The 18,092-nt window shown below is 42.2% G+C and overlaps 1 protein-coding gene across 24 annotated transcripts in view; it reads left to right on the plus strand.

The window, feature by feature from the left end:
- PHEX (phosphate regulating endopeptidase X-linked) overlaps window positions 1–18,092 on the plus strand; it is a 242,618-nt gene that overhangs the window by 106,955 nt on the left and 117,571 nt on the right. The gene's annotated exons all lie outside the window — the stretch shown is intronic.

Raw genomic sequence — 18,092 nt, forward strand, 5'->3', positions numbered from 1 at the left:
ACCCCATTTCAAGAGTTTAATTGCTTTGTTTGGCCACCATTTATTGGACAGTGCCTGTCTAAAGAATTGAAGAGGGACCCTTTGAGTTCAACATGGCAGGGCATAGTCCCTGGGTGAGTAGATGGTTGTGGCCAGGGCTGGGGAGGTGGAGTCGTTGGTGTCTCAGCAACTGGATTTCTCAGAGGGCTCCAGTATGAGAGGAGAAGGACTCAGGCAACCCCCGGCAGGATTCCTGGTCTGGGAATAGGGGTGGGAGTTGGAGTCAAGCTACTCCTTGGTGAGGATGTCACAGGTTGTCTGAGATACCAGCGTAGAGGGAGAAGCAAATTCCAGACTTTACTCTGAAGTAAGCACGTGGGAGGCTTGGTTCTCATTGGCTCAGGGACCGGATACTGTGGAGTGTGCAAGTTAAAGATATTCTATGCCCGAAAGGTGCAGAGGACTCAGTCAAGGCGAAAGCCAGGGGCTCCAAGCTCAAATACTCTCACAGCCAGTGAGGAACGTTAAATACCGTACAGGAGTAAAGCTGCCTGGGTGTCGGCAAAAGCCATGGCAAGTGCAATGATGAATGGCATTGGCACCTGGGCCTCGGTGTCTGTCCCGGTGATGAAGAGGAATGACTGTGATATTTAGGATTTAGCTCAGGCTGTATTCATGCAGGATGCTTGCCCAAGGTTGCTAGGTTTCTGGGTTTTTCTGTTTATTTATTTATTTATTTATTTATTTTTCCATTTTTGGCTAGCCCAAGGCATATGGAGTTCACAGGCCAGAGCCAGGGTGGCAATGCTGTCTCCTTTAACCCACTTTGCCAGGCTGGGGACTGAATCTGAGTCCTGGTACTGCAGAGATGCCACCAATCCCGTTGGGAAGTCCTGTTTATTTTTTGAGAGAGAACTCAGAAATACGGATTTTTTTTTTTTGTCTTTTGTCTTTTTGTCTGTTGTTGTTGTTGCTATTTCTTGGGCCGCTCCCGCGGCATATAGAGGTTCCCAGGCTAGGGGTCCAATCGGAGCTATAGCCACCGGCCTACGCCAGAGCCACAGCAACGCGGGATCCGAGCCGCGTCTGCAACCTACACCACAGCTCACGGCAACGCCGGATCGTTAACCCACTGAGCAAGGGCAGGGACCGAACCCGCAACCTCATGGTTCCTAGTCGGATTTGTTAACCACTGCGCCACGACGGGAACTCCAGAAATACGGATTTTTATGTGAAATCACCCACATTTTAAATCTTGGTCAGTATTTTGGTTGCCAGACTGAATACGTCCTTGGGATACCATTTTGTGCCTTTTATGCTAACGTTTTCTCTCTAGTTTTCAGACCCCAAAATCATGACCTTCTCTGTTAGAGAACTTCTTTAATTTTTTAAATCTTATTTAGAAGAAGATCATGCCTAATTTTAAAATATAGCATATCAGCTAAATATTTAGCAAGTTGCTTTTGTGGAAAGTTATATACAGGATATAAAAATGGAACTTTCTCAGAGAATCCATGATATATTGTCTGTCACATAAGTAGAGACCATGCTGTCTTCCTCCTGTGCCAAACTGATGTGTAGGCTCAGGACCTCAGTGACAGGAAAGAAGATTTAGAGGTATGTATGTTTGTGTGGAGGGATGTCTAAGGTTGTTACTTGTTATTTTTCTCTTCTTCCATTCAATTTTTTTTTTTTTGGTCTTTTTAGGGGCACACCTGCGGCACATGGAGGTTCCCAGGCTAGGGATCCAATTGGAGCTGTAGCTGCTGGTCTATATCACAGCCACAGCAACGCCAGTTCCGAGCCGTGTCTGCAGCCTACACCACAGCCACAGCAACGCCAGCTCCGAGCCGCGTCTGCAACCTATACCACAGCTCACGGCAACACCAGCTGCTTAACTCACTGAGTGAGACCAGGGATCAAACCTGTGTCCTCATGGATGCTAGTCGGGTTCGTTAACTGCTGAGCCACGACGGAAACTCCCCATTTTTAAATTATTAATGATAATTTATATCTGTAATGTATGAGCAAATGCCCCAGATAGATATCCGTGTCTATGGCAGGCAAACAGAGATCCCAATAATAGCTGCATAATCTTTTTTAAAATACAATGATGATAATAAAACACCTAATTTTTTTCTTTTTTTGGCAGCATCCACAGGATATGAAAGTTCCCCGGCTAGGGATCAAACCCACACTGCAGCGGTGACCTAAAACAGCTGACTTGTACTGAGATTTAGTTGGATGTCTGGTACTCATTCTAGGTGCTTTCAGTATGTTAACTTATTTGATCCTCACCATCACTGCCCTCATTTTTCTAGGTGAAAACACCGAGGCTCAGAGAGTTTAAGTAAATTCCCCAAGGTCATACAGCCTGAAAATGGTTTATAGGTGGGGTTCAGGTCCAAACAATTTAGCTTTAAGTCAGTGTTCTGTTCCCTTGCTTTTCTCTGAAAAACACTTGATCTTCACCATTTTTATAACTGAAATGAGGAGACTAGTTATAATGAGGAGCCTTCTTAGTGCCTTGTCCTATAATTAATTCACCCTCAGCAGGAAATTATTTATTCATAAATTAAGATCTTAGAAAAATAAAATGCTCCTATTTCCTTGGTATTTTATAGGTAGAGAACAGTTGCAATAGATTTTTGCTTCTAGTATCTTAATATTTTAAAGACAGAGTGAAGCCTTTATTCAAATCTAACCGGTTGACATTACATTTTTTGGTGTTCTTATAATATTCAGAATAAAGAAGGAAACAGTAATAAGCAAGCTAATTATCAGAGATTTTATTTAAAAGCCACTTTTGAGGTCTATCTTTGGCTCAGTCCACCCACTGAGCACAATTTCTAGTATTTTCTACATTTATCATTCTGAAGAGTGATCCCTGATGTTTGGATTGTTGACCTGAGGCTCTGTAAGGTTTCTCATTATAACAGTCTTTTTAGGAGTTCCCTTGTGGCACAGCAGGTTAAAAACCCGGCATTGTCAGTACAGCAGCTTGGGTCGCTGCTGTGGGGCAGGTTTGATCCCTGGTCTGGGAATTTTCATATGCCACGAGTTCGGCCAAAAAAACAAACCACCCCAGTCTTTTAAAAATGGTTACCATTTCTTTTTGGTTACTAAGGCGGAAATGTAGACATGTACATCCAAGAACAATTTTCTATTGTATTGATGCAAAGGAAAAAATTATTTCTGCTCTATATTTTAATTTTAATTTCTAGAAAATTCAAGGAAACCGGAGTTTCCATTTGAATGTTTGGGCTGAGCTAAGTTATTAAACCACATAGTTTTATTTCGTTGCAGACACCGTGTCCCCATATTACCTGTCTTTATTCGTATCTCAACTCTGCCAATAGGTATTTTACTACTGCTCCCTAAAACTTTCTGGTTTTGTTATAGAGCAAACCCAGTTCAGGAAAAATTATTCTGATACTTGTTAAAATGATAAAGACGACTTCATTCAGGACTATTGCAAAGAGTGTCAAGACTTTCAAAGTAGAGGAGAGAAATCAGGCTCAACCCTGAATCTGGCAAATCCAGCTGGGCACTTAGGGTGAACAAGTGGAGTGGAGTCATCGGGGATGGAAAAATGACTGATTCAAGGGTCAGGGGACTTTTCTGAAGGCAAGCCATGGTGCTCAGATTTCAAAGGTGGGGGATAAGGAATTTGACCAGATACAGAGAGTGCAGGGGATTCTCTCTCAACTGACTTTTTTTTTTTTTTTTTTCCCCAAAACTGTCCTGTGCAGGCCTGGCAAGGATGGGATTGGGCCATCACTGAGGACTAGTCAAGAGGGCTTAGCGGAGCCCGACTAAAGTTTGATCAAGGAGAGAATCTTTCAAATCAAAGCTAAAGTCACTGATCTCTTATTATACATTAAAATAATCTGTATGCAGAAGGTTAATTAGTTAAAGAAGAACAAATCTTTTATTATATTTCAGATACAGACTTTATTAACTGAAGAATGAAATCTTTACTTGCTGTGTAAGACAATACACTGATTTCTTCTGTACTCTAGTAGCTCATTTGTTTTTCCCTCTATGGTAAGGACATCGTTCATGTCCCCGAGTAATGCCACAGATGACCTACAGTATTTTCGAATATTCTGAGTGCTCTTGCTTGAGCAATTCTGGTAGTAATTCTTAGCCCAAGAACAGGTTTCTCCTCCCACCCCATACTGCTGCAGCTGGTGCCAGAGACTTAAGTACCCACATGGGTCCAATTGCAGTGGTGGAGTTTGAACTTGCAACCTCCATATACCAGGAGTTCACCTCATTAGTTAGCCAAGATAATTGAATTGATGTACTGCCATTAATATTCAAGTTCTCCAATTCCCCTGCTCACCGTTTCTCTCAGTGGTCAAGTAAATGAGATGTAACTCTAACGTTAGTGGCAGAAGTCACATGAAAGTCAAGTGTCGTGCATTATCGCAAAACCCTCAGGCTGAGGGGTTCTTCATTCCTTACAGACGCTGCTGCTCATAAGAGTTGCTCTCAGTGCAGCCATTGTACTGACAAAGATAAAGCGCCCTGCAAGGCAGGTCATGCAGAGACAGGATATGCTATCTGGCTGTCAAGTGCCCTGTTTCTGTTTGCTTAGTCAGTGGTATCCACTCTCATGTTAGTCAGTTTCTCTGGGTCTTTGCGAAAACCTCTCTGAATTAAGGCAAGCAAAGTGACCGAAGTTTTAAAGAGCTTTTAAAATATAGTTATAAGATAATTGACCTTACCAAAAAGTTACATCTGATTTTTTGAAAACTTGCAGTAGCATCTCATAACCCAGCTCCACCTGCACCACATGGAAATTCCTGGGCCAGGGATTGAACCTGAGCCACAGCTGTGACCTACACTGCAGCTGCAGTAATGCTGGATCCTTTAATCCACTGCACTGCGATGGTGATCGAACCTGCATCTCTGTGGCTACCTAAGCCACTGCAGTTGGATTCTTAACCCAGTGCACCACAGTGGGAACTCCCTAGCTCTACTCTTTTATCAGTTCAGGCAAGTTAACCCCTTTGTGTCTGTCTTCCTGTTCATGAATGGTACACAAGTTTTGCTGCTACAGTAATGCTGTGTAACAGTCAGCCACAAACCTTCAGTGGCCTTCACCAGTGAACAGTTATTGTTGGCACCCTTGGAGTTGGTTGGCGGTCCCCTGGGCAGCTCTGCCTATTCTGGCTAGGTGCCTCCAATGTCTGGGGCTTGGCTGGTCTAGGCTGGCTTCAGCATAGGGGATCAGGAGGATTCAGCTCTGCTCCAGGTGTTTTACTTCCTTCAGCCGCTGGCCTGGGCATGTTCTTAATAGCGATGGCCGAGGAGCACATGAGCTGGCGGTGGCATGTTCCCTTGGCCCAGGCTCAGAACTGCATAATGTCATGCCTGCTTTCTGTTTCCCAAAGCAAGCCACATGGCCAGCCCAGATGAACAGAGCAGGTAATTACACTCTGCATCTTTAGCGAAAGGTCCCACAGCAAAGGCCATGGATAGCGGACTGAGGGTATAGGGTTAAGAGCCATCGTTGCAGTGAATCAGAGATAGGAATACACGCAGTACCTACCTTGCTGGTTGGTGATGAGGACTGAATGGGATCGTCCACGTAGAAAGTGTAGCATAATGTCTGGTGGGTGGTGCCTGCCCAGTGACTGAGCTACTGTTACCACTGTGCACCGTGCCCAGGGTCAGTCTTGAAGACAGAATTCATACCACCAAACAGCTGTGGTGACTCTTCTGCATTGAGATCTCTTCTTTCTAATTTCAAAAGAGTGAATTGGAGGGAGGGACCTGGGGGTTTTGCTCTTCTTACTCCTCCATACATGCCCAGTGTGGTAGCTTCTGGTTGGGATAAAGATCCTTTTAAGGCGAGAGTCCTGGCCACATTCCAGCACCTGTCCCGTCATTTACCGCTAAATCTGGCTCCTACCAGAGTCTCATGAAACTAGTCAAAGAGCCAAATATAATTTCTCTAACAGTTCCAGGTTTCACAACTCTCTACGGGCTAAATCTTATTACAATAAATGTTCTCAGACCCCAGTCCTGACAGCTCTTTTTAAGCAACCTTTGGTAAAATGACAGCCAGCAAAACAAGTAATTTAGAAAACTCTTTGGGAATTCTTTTGAAAGAAGTATGGACACTACTCTTGCCCTCGTCCTTGAGTTGTGCTGCCACAATGATGACACATTTGCCTCAACTTTCTTTTTTTTTTTTTTTCTTTTTGTCTTTTTAGGGCTGCACCCGCGGCATATGGAAATTCCCAGGCTAGGGGTAGAATTGGAGCTGCAGCTGCCAACCTACGCCATAGCCACAGCAACGCAGGATCTGAGCCAAGTCTGTGACCTACGCCACAACTCATGGCAACACCAGATCCTTAACCCACTGAGCCAGGCCAGGGATCAAACCTGCATCCTCATGGATACTAGTCAGGTTCGTTACCACTCAACCACAACGGGAACTCCATGGCCCAAGTTTCTTGTTTGTTGTTTCTGTCTCTGGGATAACATTAGACACTGTTGCCTTTGCCACATATTATTGGCCACAGTCTTGTCAAGCAGATCTGATCAGACCTGTGGGCTGCAAAGACCCTGTCCTGGAAGTTCATTTCACTGAAAGAAAGCACTTAGGCCCTCCAACAGAGCCGAGCTTTAGAAGTGACCCCAGCAGAATTCCTTGCTGGAGGGAGTTTACCCAGTAGCCGATGGCTAGACCATTATGAGACTAATTGACTTCTAAATATTACTCTGTTTTCTGAGCCCTGTTCTCTCTCAGAGTAGGAAAGTAGGAAATAGAAAAAGGTGAATTAGAAAATTAGAACACAGTCTATCTATTCACATCCAGTAAATATAATTTTACTCTCACTACCTCCACCCCAGCCTTATGGTTTTTTAATAAGAGAACATGCTAAACAACTTTATAGCATGTCTAGGACCCAAATAACTTGATTCTTTTTTTCTTTTGCCAACATTTTGAATAGCTATGCAAGTTTGTTAATCCTGACAGACTGGTATGATTTTATTAGGTTGTTTGGCTTCCGGAAACAGATCGTTTTCTAATTATCCTTAGTTTTTCTGGCTTAACCACTTCTCCCACCTTCGTAAGGGTCTCTTACTTTTTTTTTTTTTGGCTGCATCTGTGGCATCTTGACATTTATGGGCCAGGGGTCAAACCTGAGCCACATTTGTGACCTCTGCCACAGCTGTGGCAACAACAGATACTTAAGCCACTGCACCACAAGGGAACTTACTTCTTTACTTCTTATTTCAATGTCATTATTATATTTTTATCAGGAGCCAGTTCAAGCTCATGTTCATAAATATGGTGAATCAGTGGATAGTTAATATCTATTAGAGCATTGATTTATTTAATATCTATATTTCTGGTGAAGTGACCTTATCAGAAAGAAAAGCTTTAGTAACTTTCCTTTGATTGCAGCCTATTTCTTCTGGGTTAACCACATGAGTTATAATTTTTATTTTTCATATTCAGTAGTCACGTGGTTGCAACTTAAGGAACCATGCCCTGCTCTAGACCACTGGGGAGACTGGAGACTTTTAATTATGTTTTATTAAGATATAACTTCTGAATATATTAAAGGGAAATTTCTTTAACATTATGCTTTTTATTTAATAATTTCATTAAAATTACATTATTTTAAGATTAATGCACATAATTAACCTTGAAGGTTTTTTTCTTCTTTAGAAACTCCATCAACCTATAGCTCTTTTTATCAGATATCTTTTGTATTATATATGTGTATATATATATATATTTTAAGCCATTCTTAGCCATCTATCCTGTACCGTGTTGCCATCATCAGCCTTAGCATGGATTGACCTTACTGAGTCATTTGTTTTCCCCTACAGTTTATATTTGGAATAACTGCTGGAATAACCGTTATAAAAGATATTTGATTAAATTTCACTGCTTTGCTAGATACACACTCAAGGTTTTGAAAAACATAAATCGTATTTATTGAGCATCTGCTATTGTATTATATGAGATACAAAATCATATCATGTAAGATGTTAAATCATAAAACTAACAACTTTATGTAGGTTTTTTTTTTTTTTTTTAATGGCTGCTTCTGTGGCACATGGAGGTTCCCAGGTTAGGGGTCAAATTGGAGTTGTAGCTGCTGGCCTATGCCATAGCAACACAGGATCTGAGCCCAGTCTTCAACCTACACCACAGCTCACAACAATGCTGGACCCTTATCCCACGGAGCGAGGCCAGGGATCCAACCTATGTCCTCATGGGTGCTAGTTAGATTCGTTTCTGCTGAGCCACGAGGGGAACTCCTGAAACTAACAACTTTAAATTTGTGAATCATTGTAAGGGAAGAAAAATTATTTTTACCTTTCCTTTTCTAGGTTCTTGGCTAAGACCCCTCTGTAATAAAACAAAAAACAGATTAAGGGGGGAAAACAGGTTTAATAAGATGTATACCTCCTGTATACGTGAGAGAAACCCAGGAAAACTGAGTAACTTTCTCAAATGGCCCAAGCTATCACCTTAAATACCATCTCTAGCTAAAGTCAAAAGATGTTGGGGAGGGAAACCATTTATGGGAGGTTACCAGGCAAAGCACAATAAACAGAGTAAGGTCTTTAGGCAGATTGAAGTCTTCTCCATAGATAAAAGTTTCTAGAGATTTAGTCTTGACTACTTTTCTGGTTCAGAGAGGGAGACCCCTTTTCAAATGGGGATTTCCCTTATAAATGTAAATGTCTCTTACAAAAGGGTACCTTCTCTGTTTTCTGAGCTTTTTCTAGTCTGCTGTTTCTTAAAAATAATTAGTACCAAGTATAAAATAATCCTCAGGCCAAAGAGGCATGTTTTGGGATGGCCAGTTCTGCTCCCCTTCAGCACTTTTTAGGTAGCTTACATATCCATGACTTCATCTGATCTAAATCATGATTGCTGTTCTCAAAGCTTATGGATTTGTTGGGAAAATAAATAATAAAATAACTACAAATGGCAATTAAACACACCCCTATATTGTTCTCATTATAAGCCTAATAAGAACCCAGACAAGGAACTGAAAGTGTAGGTTTAAGTGTTTTTTAAGTGTTTGGGATTCACGGATATGAGGTAGGATCTGAGATGGCCATGTGGGATTTCCTTGTCAACAGAGACAAACCTTTGAAGGAAACTACAACTGACGGTGGGGTGAACTGACCCTTTCTATTACCGAGCTGAACTTGGGTTTGCTTGCCCAGTGTGCAACAAAGTCAATCTACTGACTCTGGATTGTGTTGAAAGGAAGTACAGCATTTATTTGCAGAGTGCCAAGCAAGGAGGACAGGCAGCTAATGCTCCAAAGACCCGAACTGCTCGATTGGTTTTGGGCAAGGGTTTCTAAATACACTATTGGGGTGAGGGTCGCAGGGTGTCTGATCAGCCTGTGGACATTCTTCTGATTGGTTGTTAGTGAGGTAACAGGGTGATGTTTTGAGAATCTGAAGTATCCGTCTTCTCGTTCCAGCCAGTCTTGGATCTGTGTGCCTGTGGTCAGCAGTTTCTATCTGGTGGGGTCCTGGTTTCTGTAAACCAAGGATGTGTGTCAGATTGTTACCTGTATCCCTTGAGGAGGAACTAGGAGTACTGTGACTCTGTTTTATAGCTGAAATATTGTGCAAGCTATCATTACTTTTTGCGTAATTGCTTTGCATTTGTTTCTATATTCCTTCACTTCTGTAATTATTAACTGCTTGAATCTGCTCTTTAGAACTCAGGGAAGGCCTCAGAGACTAAAGCTTTTTCTCCCAACACGAAGTGGGGGCATGGAGCTATCTGTCACTGAGAAGGCTTTGCAGAGTCCTGCTTATTTTCACTTCTTCTCAAAGCAGTATTAGCTTATGTCCCTTTAAATGAGTTAATAGAACCATTTTAACCCATTTATATAGAACACAAAGTTCCCATGTCCACGTGAGGGGAGAAAGGCTAAGGAGAGGTCAAAAGAAGAGCAGATGAGGGAGTTCCTGTTGTGGTGCAGCGGAAACGAAACTGACTACTATCCATAAGGACTCGGGTTCGATCCCTGGCCTCACCCAGTGGGTTGGGGATCCGGCATTGCCGTGATCTGTGGTGTAGGTCATCTGGCATTGCTGTGGCTGTGGTGTAGGCCGGCAGCTGTAGCTCTGGTTCGACGCCTAGCCTGGGAACCTCTATATGCTGAGGATGTGACCTTAAAAAGTGAAAAAAAAGAGCAGATGAGCCAATTTTAATGTACTATTATTGGAGAATCTCATTTAAAGAAACCTTCCCTGGAAGGGTTACAGGTGTACTCATATGCATATGTGAGTCACCAGTGTCTGGTGTCTGATGTAGAATGCTATGAGCAAAACCCTGGAGCATAAAGAATGAAAAGGAGAATCCAGTTTTAAGTAATAGTGTTGAGGAACTAAAAACTGCCTGTAGACTGACCAAATGAACTGTATTTTCTCAATGTGGATCCGTAAAATCTGAAATAAGTATATGCTTAACAAAATGCTTTCTATCTGGAAGGTTCTTATCCTGCATGTGGCATGTTTTACCACAATAACACTTAATTTTTATATGTTATATTTTGATTTATGACTCTAAATAAATATTTTCTATGGGTGACTTCACCTTATGACTTCTCCTTTAAGTGGTTTCTACTAATGTTATGTGCTGGCTGGTTGGGGCATTAGGTCAAAGTTTGAAGAAATACTATTTCTCTCTTTTTTCTTATTTAAAAATTACATCAGGCTTTTTCTGCCTCAGGGAATATGACTGAAGGCAGTGTTATTCTGTGATGCTGTAGAGTAGTCTAAAGATAAAAATCGGAAGTGTTCAGTGATTTATCTTCCTAGTTCCAGCCTACCAAAATCATTATTTCTCTTATTTGCATTGACATGCCAACCGATGACATTAATCACCTTCAAAGATTTCCCTTGTTCTTCAAGTCTGCTGGGGTAGTTCAGCACCATTTCACAGAAAATGTCATACAATAAATCTGGAGAGTGTGCCAAAAAAAAAAAAAAAAAAAAAAATTGAGAACCTGGGATTGGGGCCTGGAAGCAGGAATGGTGGTGCCTCAGAGGACAAGGCCAGAGACCAGCTAGACTCACAGGGAAGGAAAAGAGGAAAGTGGTTACAGTCATCCCTCAGGATCTGGAGGTGATTGGGTCCAGAACTCCCGGCAGATAGCAAAATCTCACATGCTCAAGTCCCTTACATAAAATGGTGTAGTATTTGCGTATAACCTATACACATCCTCCCATATACTTTAAATGATTTCTAGCTTACTTATAATCACTAATACAAGATACATGGTATATAAATAGTTACTGGCAGGCTGCAAATTCCAGTTTTGCATTTTGGAAATTTCTGAAACTTTTTCCCCCTGAATATTAGCGCTTGGTTGAATCCATGGATGCAGAAAATGCAGATACAGAGGGCCAACTGTGCTGTTCTTGTTTTTTACATCTGTAAATGGGCCACAAAAAGATTGAGTTATCAAAGCATGGGGTTAGGAAAGATAGAGGTGGTCAGGGAAGGGAAGGGACGCAAGAAGGAAAGGAAGAGGGAGAAGGAAGCTGCGTATGTGCCAAGTATTTGCCATTCTTCATTCCAGCAATAGGCTGAAATGTTTTGCTACTTTATTTCCATTTGGAATGCCAGTCAGCAAGGTACAGAGAGCTTTGAAAACCTGTGCCTTGTGCTTAAAATGGGAATGAATTTGAAAGCCATTAACACCCAGGAATGGCCAGGGAGGGTCCTGCCAAACCAAGGTGCTTAGAAGTATCTGGAAGCATTCAGCCTATTTTAATAATACTTTTTTTTTTTTTTTTGTCTTTTCGAGGCTGAACCTATAGCATGTAGAGGTTCCCAGGCCAGCTTATACCACAGCCACAGGTCCGAGCTGTGTCTGCGGCCTACACCACAGCTGACGGCAATGCCAGATCCTTAACCCGCTGAGCAAGGCTAGGGGTCGAACCTGTATCCTTATCAAAACTAGTTAGGTTCGTTACCACTAAGCTATGGCAGGAACTCCACTTATACATATTTCAAAGAGAAGAGAGGCAAGATGACTTTAAGATTCACCACGGAAATACAAAAATTCCAAAATACATATTTGCCAAGTTCTCTTTGGGTCGGAGAGTGCTTGTTTTGCTTTACATGATTAATTTATTTTCAACAATAATTAAGGCAGATTAGCTTTTGTACTCCGTACTCCAGTTAAATATTCTCCTTGGATATTTTCAGCTTCTTAGGTATTCTTTGGGGACTTTCTGTTATGGCCACATGTTGGATAGGGTGTTGAGAGGAAACCTTTCCTTGCCCTCTTTGTCCTCATTTGTGAATGTCCTTCTTTTTACCAATATGTTTGTGCTACCAGGATGCGTATAGCCATAGCCGTGTGTGAAGAAATCAAATTTTAAATTTTATTTATTATTGATTGATTGATTGCTATATCCTCGGCATGAGGAAGTTCCTGGATCAGTGATCAAACAAGAGCCACAGGAGTGATCTGAGCTACAGCAGTGACAATGCCAAGTCCTTAAACTGCTAGGCCACTAGGAAACTCTGAAGTTGAATTTTTTAGAGAAACCTCCCTTTTAGTAGAAGATCTTGCTCCTATCTCGTGGCGAAAAGACATACCATTCTACTAGGACTCTCACCCATCCACTGTCTACCTATAGATTCTTCTGCATTCCTGTCTATCATTTTATCTTTCTCACCTCTCATTATCCTATCTCATGTCTAAGGTGACTCCTTTCACATATTCTCTGATAATGCGTAAGCCGAAGAGCTGTTTTGAAGTGGCCTCTTCTCTCCTTCAGCAACAAATTTGAGAGGAAGGTAGAGCCATCTCTCACATATCCCCACATGCATAATTTCTCCCATTAACGTCACTCATCAGAATGATTTTTTCTTTTTTTTGTCTTTTTGCCATTTCTTGGGCCGCTCCTGCGGCATATGGAGGTTCCCGGGCTAGGGGTCTAATCAGAGCTGTAGCTGCCAGCCTACACCAGAGCCACAGCAACGCAGGATCCGAGCCGCGTCTGTGACCTACACCACAGCTCACCGCAACGCCGGAACCTTGACCCACTGAGCAAGGGCAGGGACCGAACCCGCAACCTCATGGTTCCTAGTCGGATTCGTTAACCACTGCGCCACGACGGGAACTCCAGAATGATTTTTTTTAAACCACAGGTGAACCTAAATGGACACATCATTATTGCCCACAGTATATTGTTCACCTTAGAGTTCACTCTTGGTGTTGTACATTCTGTGGCTTTGAACAAATGTATGATGACAAGAATCCATCATTATGATGCCATATATATAAAATATAATATCATACACTGTCCTAAAAATTCTCTGTGCTGTACTTATTTATATCTCCCCACCTCCACCCTGGCAACTGCTGATCTTTTCATTGCCTCCATAGTTTTGCCTTTTCCAGAATGTTGTGTAGTTGGAATCATACGGTCTGTAGCCTTTTCAGATTGGTTTCTTTCACTTAGTAATATGCATTTAAGGTTCTTCCGTTTCTTCTCATGGCTTGATAGCTCATTTCTTTTTAGCTCTGAATAGTATTCCATTGTCTGGATGTACCACAATTTGTTTATCTGGTCACCTACTGAAGGACATCTCAGTTGCTTCCAAGATTTGGCAGGTATCAGTAAAGTTGCTCTAAACATCTGGGTGCCGGTTTTTGTGTGGTTGAAAGTTTCCATCTCCTTTAGGTAAATACCAAGGAATGTGATTCTTGCATTGTATGGTAAAAATATGTTTAGTTTTATTAAAAATAAAAAACAGCAAACTACCAAAGCGCCTTCCAAAATGGCTCTTCTGTTTTGCATTCCCACCAACAATGAGTGAGAGCTCCTTTTGTTCCACCTCCTTGCCAGCACTCCGTATTGTTAATGTTGTGGATTTGGGCAATTCTAATAGGTGTGTAGCGGCATCTTGTTTTAGTTTGCATTTCCCTCATGACTTGGGATGTGGAGCATCGTTTCCCATGTTTATTTGTCATCTGTGTACCTTTCTTATTGATACATCTGTTAGGGTCTTTGGCTCATTCCCCCCCCCCCCCAATTTTAGAAACCATTTATTTTCCATTCATGCGCTTGTATTTTAAGAGTTTGTGGAAGAACTTAAGCCCACTCAGTGGTTGTTCCTACCCGTTTAGTGGCCTGAACAGTGGGATCTGCAGACCAGTCTTCAGTAGGGAACTGGTCATGTTTTTCGTTGTTGTTTTGTTTTAATATTTAAAAAGAAATTTTCAGCCACGCCCACAGTATGCAGAAGTTCCCAGGTCAAGGATCAAACGGATCCACAGCAGTGACAACACTGAATCCTTAACTAGGCAGCCAGGGAACTCCTCGGCTCATGTTTTAATCAGGATGTTTGCTTTCTTCTTTTTGAATGTCCATTGATATTTCTATACTGTCAAATCTCTCAGATGGTCAACTTCCACCACAACAGTAGCAGCAACAGAGAATGCTCACAACCCAAACCCCAAACCCTCAGAACCCGCTTTTAAGCCTTTATCCATGTGTACCCTGCCTTTGCTTTTTCTGTTTCATAGACAGACTCTTTGACCGAGTTGTCCAGACTTGCTATCTGCACTTCCCAGTGAGATATGGCCTCTGACTTAAGCCCTCTTTCTCTTCCAACATGCTGAGTCTTTAGAAAATGGTAACTATAATACTGTATTGCATGTTTGAAAGTGTTGCTGAAATCTGGCCTTTGTACACCGACACCGAATTGAATTTCAGAGTTTTGGGTGATGGAAAAAAGAATAGCTTTATTGCTTTTCCAGGCAAAGGGGGACACAGCCGGCTCATGCCTTCAAAAAGCTGTGTGTCCCGCCTGGGGAGGATTTGGTGAGGAGTTTTATAGCAGTGGTTCAAGGGCAGGGTTGCTGATAAGGATCAGGGTGTGTACAGGGCCTGTGTTCCTTCAGTCTGGCCTCAGGTAGTCTCCTGAGGAGCTTCTGTGGTTCTTGAGATTATCAATCTGTGACCTTCTCTCTGGAATGAAGAACACTCCATCAAGTAGTTAACATCTTCCTTTTGGTGGGGGCTTAATTCTGAAGAGGAGCTCAAAGATACGTTATGTGTATCCCTTGAGGGGAAACCAGGACCCTGCCCCAAGGCTGCACTATTGTTTCTTTCTTTTTTTTTTTTTTTTAAATATGATTTTTATTCATCGTCCTTCATCTTTATTTATTATTATTATTATTTTTTGCTTTTTAGGGCTATACCTGTGGCATATGGAAGTTCCCAGGCTAGGGGTCAAATTGGAATGGAACTGCAGCTGCTGGCTGCAACCTGTACTACAGCTCATGGCAATGCGGGATCCTTAATGCACTGAGTGAGGCCAGAGATTGAACCCGCATCCTCATGGGTACCGGTCAGGCTCACTACTGCTGAGCCACAACAGGAACTTCCTGCATTGTTGTTTCTTGACTGCTCCTCCCTGGTCTCTGTATCCCTTCCCCTCCCTGATTAGCAACTGTTTAAACCTGACCTTTGGAACTCAGGGAAGGTCATGGAGACTGAACTCTATTCCCCTGTAAGAAACAGGGGACATAGAAAGGCTTCTATGCCCAGGGACCACACAGGGTCCTGCTCAGTTTCAAAAATTGCTAAGAGACTAGATTTTAAACATTCACAGCGCAAGGGAAAGAAAAAATCCTGTAACTACGTGTGATTGAAATGGAGCAAGACTCTCTGGGGCCCTCCCTGGTACAAATCTTTTTATTCCCCCATTTCTCCGTTGTAGGAAAAGGACAGACATATACCTCCTTGACCTTCCTTGAGTTCCAAAGGGCAGATAAGAACATTTTCTCATCAGGGAAGGGAGGGGATGCAGAAACAAAGGAAGATCAGTAGTGCAGCCTTGGGCACGTCCTGGTCCTTCCTCCAGGAATATTCGTAACAGTATCTCTGAGCTTTTCTACAGGAACTGAACACCTCCCTCCCCAGGGATGGGGATGGTAATTTCAGGCTCAGTACAAGTTTCCTAAAGCACTATCCTGCTAGACCTCACCCCCAGCCAATCAGAAGAAAGTCACATCCCCTGCAGCCCTCACCCCAAACATTGCCTATAAACCCTTCTACCCCCAAACCATGGAAGAGTTTGGGTTTTTTGAGCACAAGCCACCCAATATCCTTGCTTGGCCCTGCTATAGACCTTCCTCTGCTCTAAACGCTGAAATTCTGCATTGTTTGGCTTCACTCCATCAGGCACACGACCTTGTGAGCGGTAACATAGGGATAGATGTTATTAGACTTACTGTGGCGATCATTTCATAATGTATACAAATATCAAATGATTATTTGTGCGCCTGAATTTAATATAATGTGTGTCAGTTATTCCTCAATTGTTAAAAATGCAAAAAGAAAGAGAGAAAGAGAAAAGAAATGGCAGTATCCACCCAGTTGCTTGTGCCTATAGCCTGGGAATTAACCTGACTATTCCCACTCTTCCTCACCTCCCCACCTAAAGTTAATCACCTGGTTCCATTGATTTGCTCACTGACTCTCTTGCAAATTAATGCACCCATTTCCTTCCATCCCTATTGCCCTGCTTAGTTTGGGAAGATAATGCTTCTCTTTTTGTGTGAAGGTGATGGGCTGGCTGATGTGTGTTGCTGCAGGGTGGTGGTGGGGAAGAAGAAATTTTCTTTTACCCTTCTAAGTTCTTCTGGTTGGTTTAAGAATTAAATCGACATGAGACAGATTAATAGGAGAGAATCAGACAAAGTTAAATAACATGTAGACATGAGAGACACCCAGGAAAACTGAGCAACCAGTGGCCAGAGCCCTCGTCTTATATACCATCTTCAGCAAAAGACAAAAGAAGATGGGGGTAAGGAGAATTATTTATGGGCCAGGAAAAGGACAGTAAAGGAGGGTGATTGTGATGCAGATTTATGTCAGTGCCTTCTGCATTGAGTTTCTAGAGATTTCTCTTCCAGGTCACCCTCTTCTTCCAGGTCCTGAGAGGAAGACATCTTACAAATGGAGATGTTTCTTACTACAGGGCCTCTCCCACTTGCTTTTCAGATCCCTTTTTCTACTCTTTCTCAGAAAATAACCAGCTTAAAACAATCATTATGCCAAGGAGACATATTTTAGAGTGGCAAATGTTTTTTTCCCCTACAGGGGTGTCCTAAATACTTAGAGGTGTTGGTGACTGTGCAGCCTAAAGATCCAGTCCCTGAGGATTTCCTTGTTTTAGCACCCTCCTTCTGTGGGTTTTCTGTTCGAAATGGTCACCGCTGCATCTCTCTCAGTTTTCTCCTTTCCAGGCATTTTCTTCTCATTTATGAGGAACACCTGTGTTACTCCTGGACATTCTGAGCTCACAACGCTCATTTAGCCCTGTGGTCACATCCTGGCTCTGACCTTTCCTAGTCGTAAGAGCGGAAATGGATCATGGACTCTCTTGGCTCTTAATTTCCTTATCTGTAAAATGAGTGTCCTCACTTAGGCCAGTGAGTCTTCATCCTGCTGCACTTCAGAATCACCTGGGCTGCTTTGAAACCTACCAGTGCTCAGCCTCCCTCTGCAACAGTGACATAAGCATTGTTTAAAGCTCTCCACACCCACAAAAAAGACCCCAGGGTACAGACAAGGTTGAAAACCAGTGACTTAATGATTTTAAAGGACCTTTGCTCTCTATTATTTATAATGTCTTTATCATGCCCCAATGTCAAGTTGAGATTTCTTTTTTCTGAATGTTTTTACTAAGTTGGGAAGAAATAGCTGTGAAGTACCCCCCTTCCATCTGCTGTTTGTTCTTATTTACATACGATGGAACCCAGCCCACTGATTTACAGCTCTCATTCCCTTACAACTGTTATTGAACTGAAAACATAGCTGAAAACTTATTAAACAGAAAAAATTATTTTGAGCTTCGTGCCGACAATTCATTATAGAACCAAGGAAACATCTCAACTTCTTTCCTTCTAGAATTAATGCTAAAAATGGATTTACAACCCCATAATCGCAAATGAAAATTTTCATTCTGGTGCCAAAACTAGTATTTTATTCTTTCTTGAATGTCCCGTTAGGAAAACGGAAGCATCTCTGTAGGAGAATGGAATTTCCCTTGGTTTGCACCCAAAGAC

Source organism: Sus scrofa, chromosome X, assembly GCF_054392235.1.
Source record: "Sus scrofa isolate SSC_HxYL_T2T_F1_AM1 chromosome X, Sscrofa_HxYL_maternal_Yorkshire_Landrace_v2.0, whole genome shotgun sequence".
NCBI lineage: Eukaryota > Metazoa > Chordata > Mammalia > Artiodactyla > Suidae > Sus > Sus scrofa.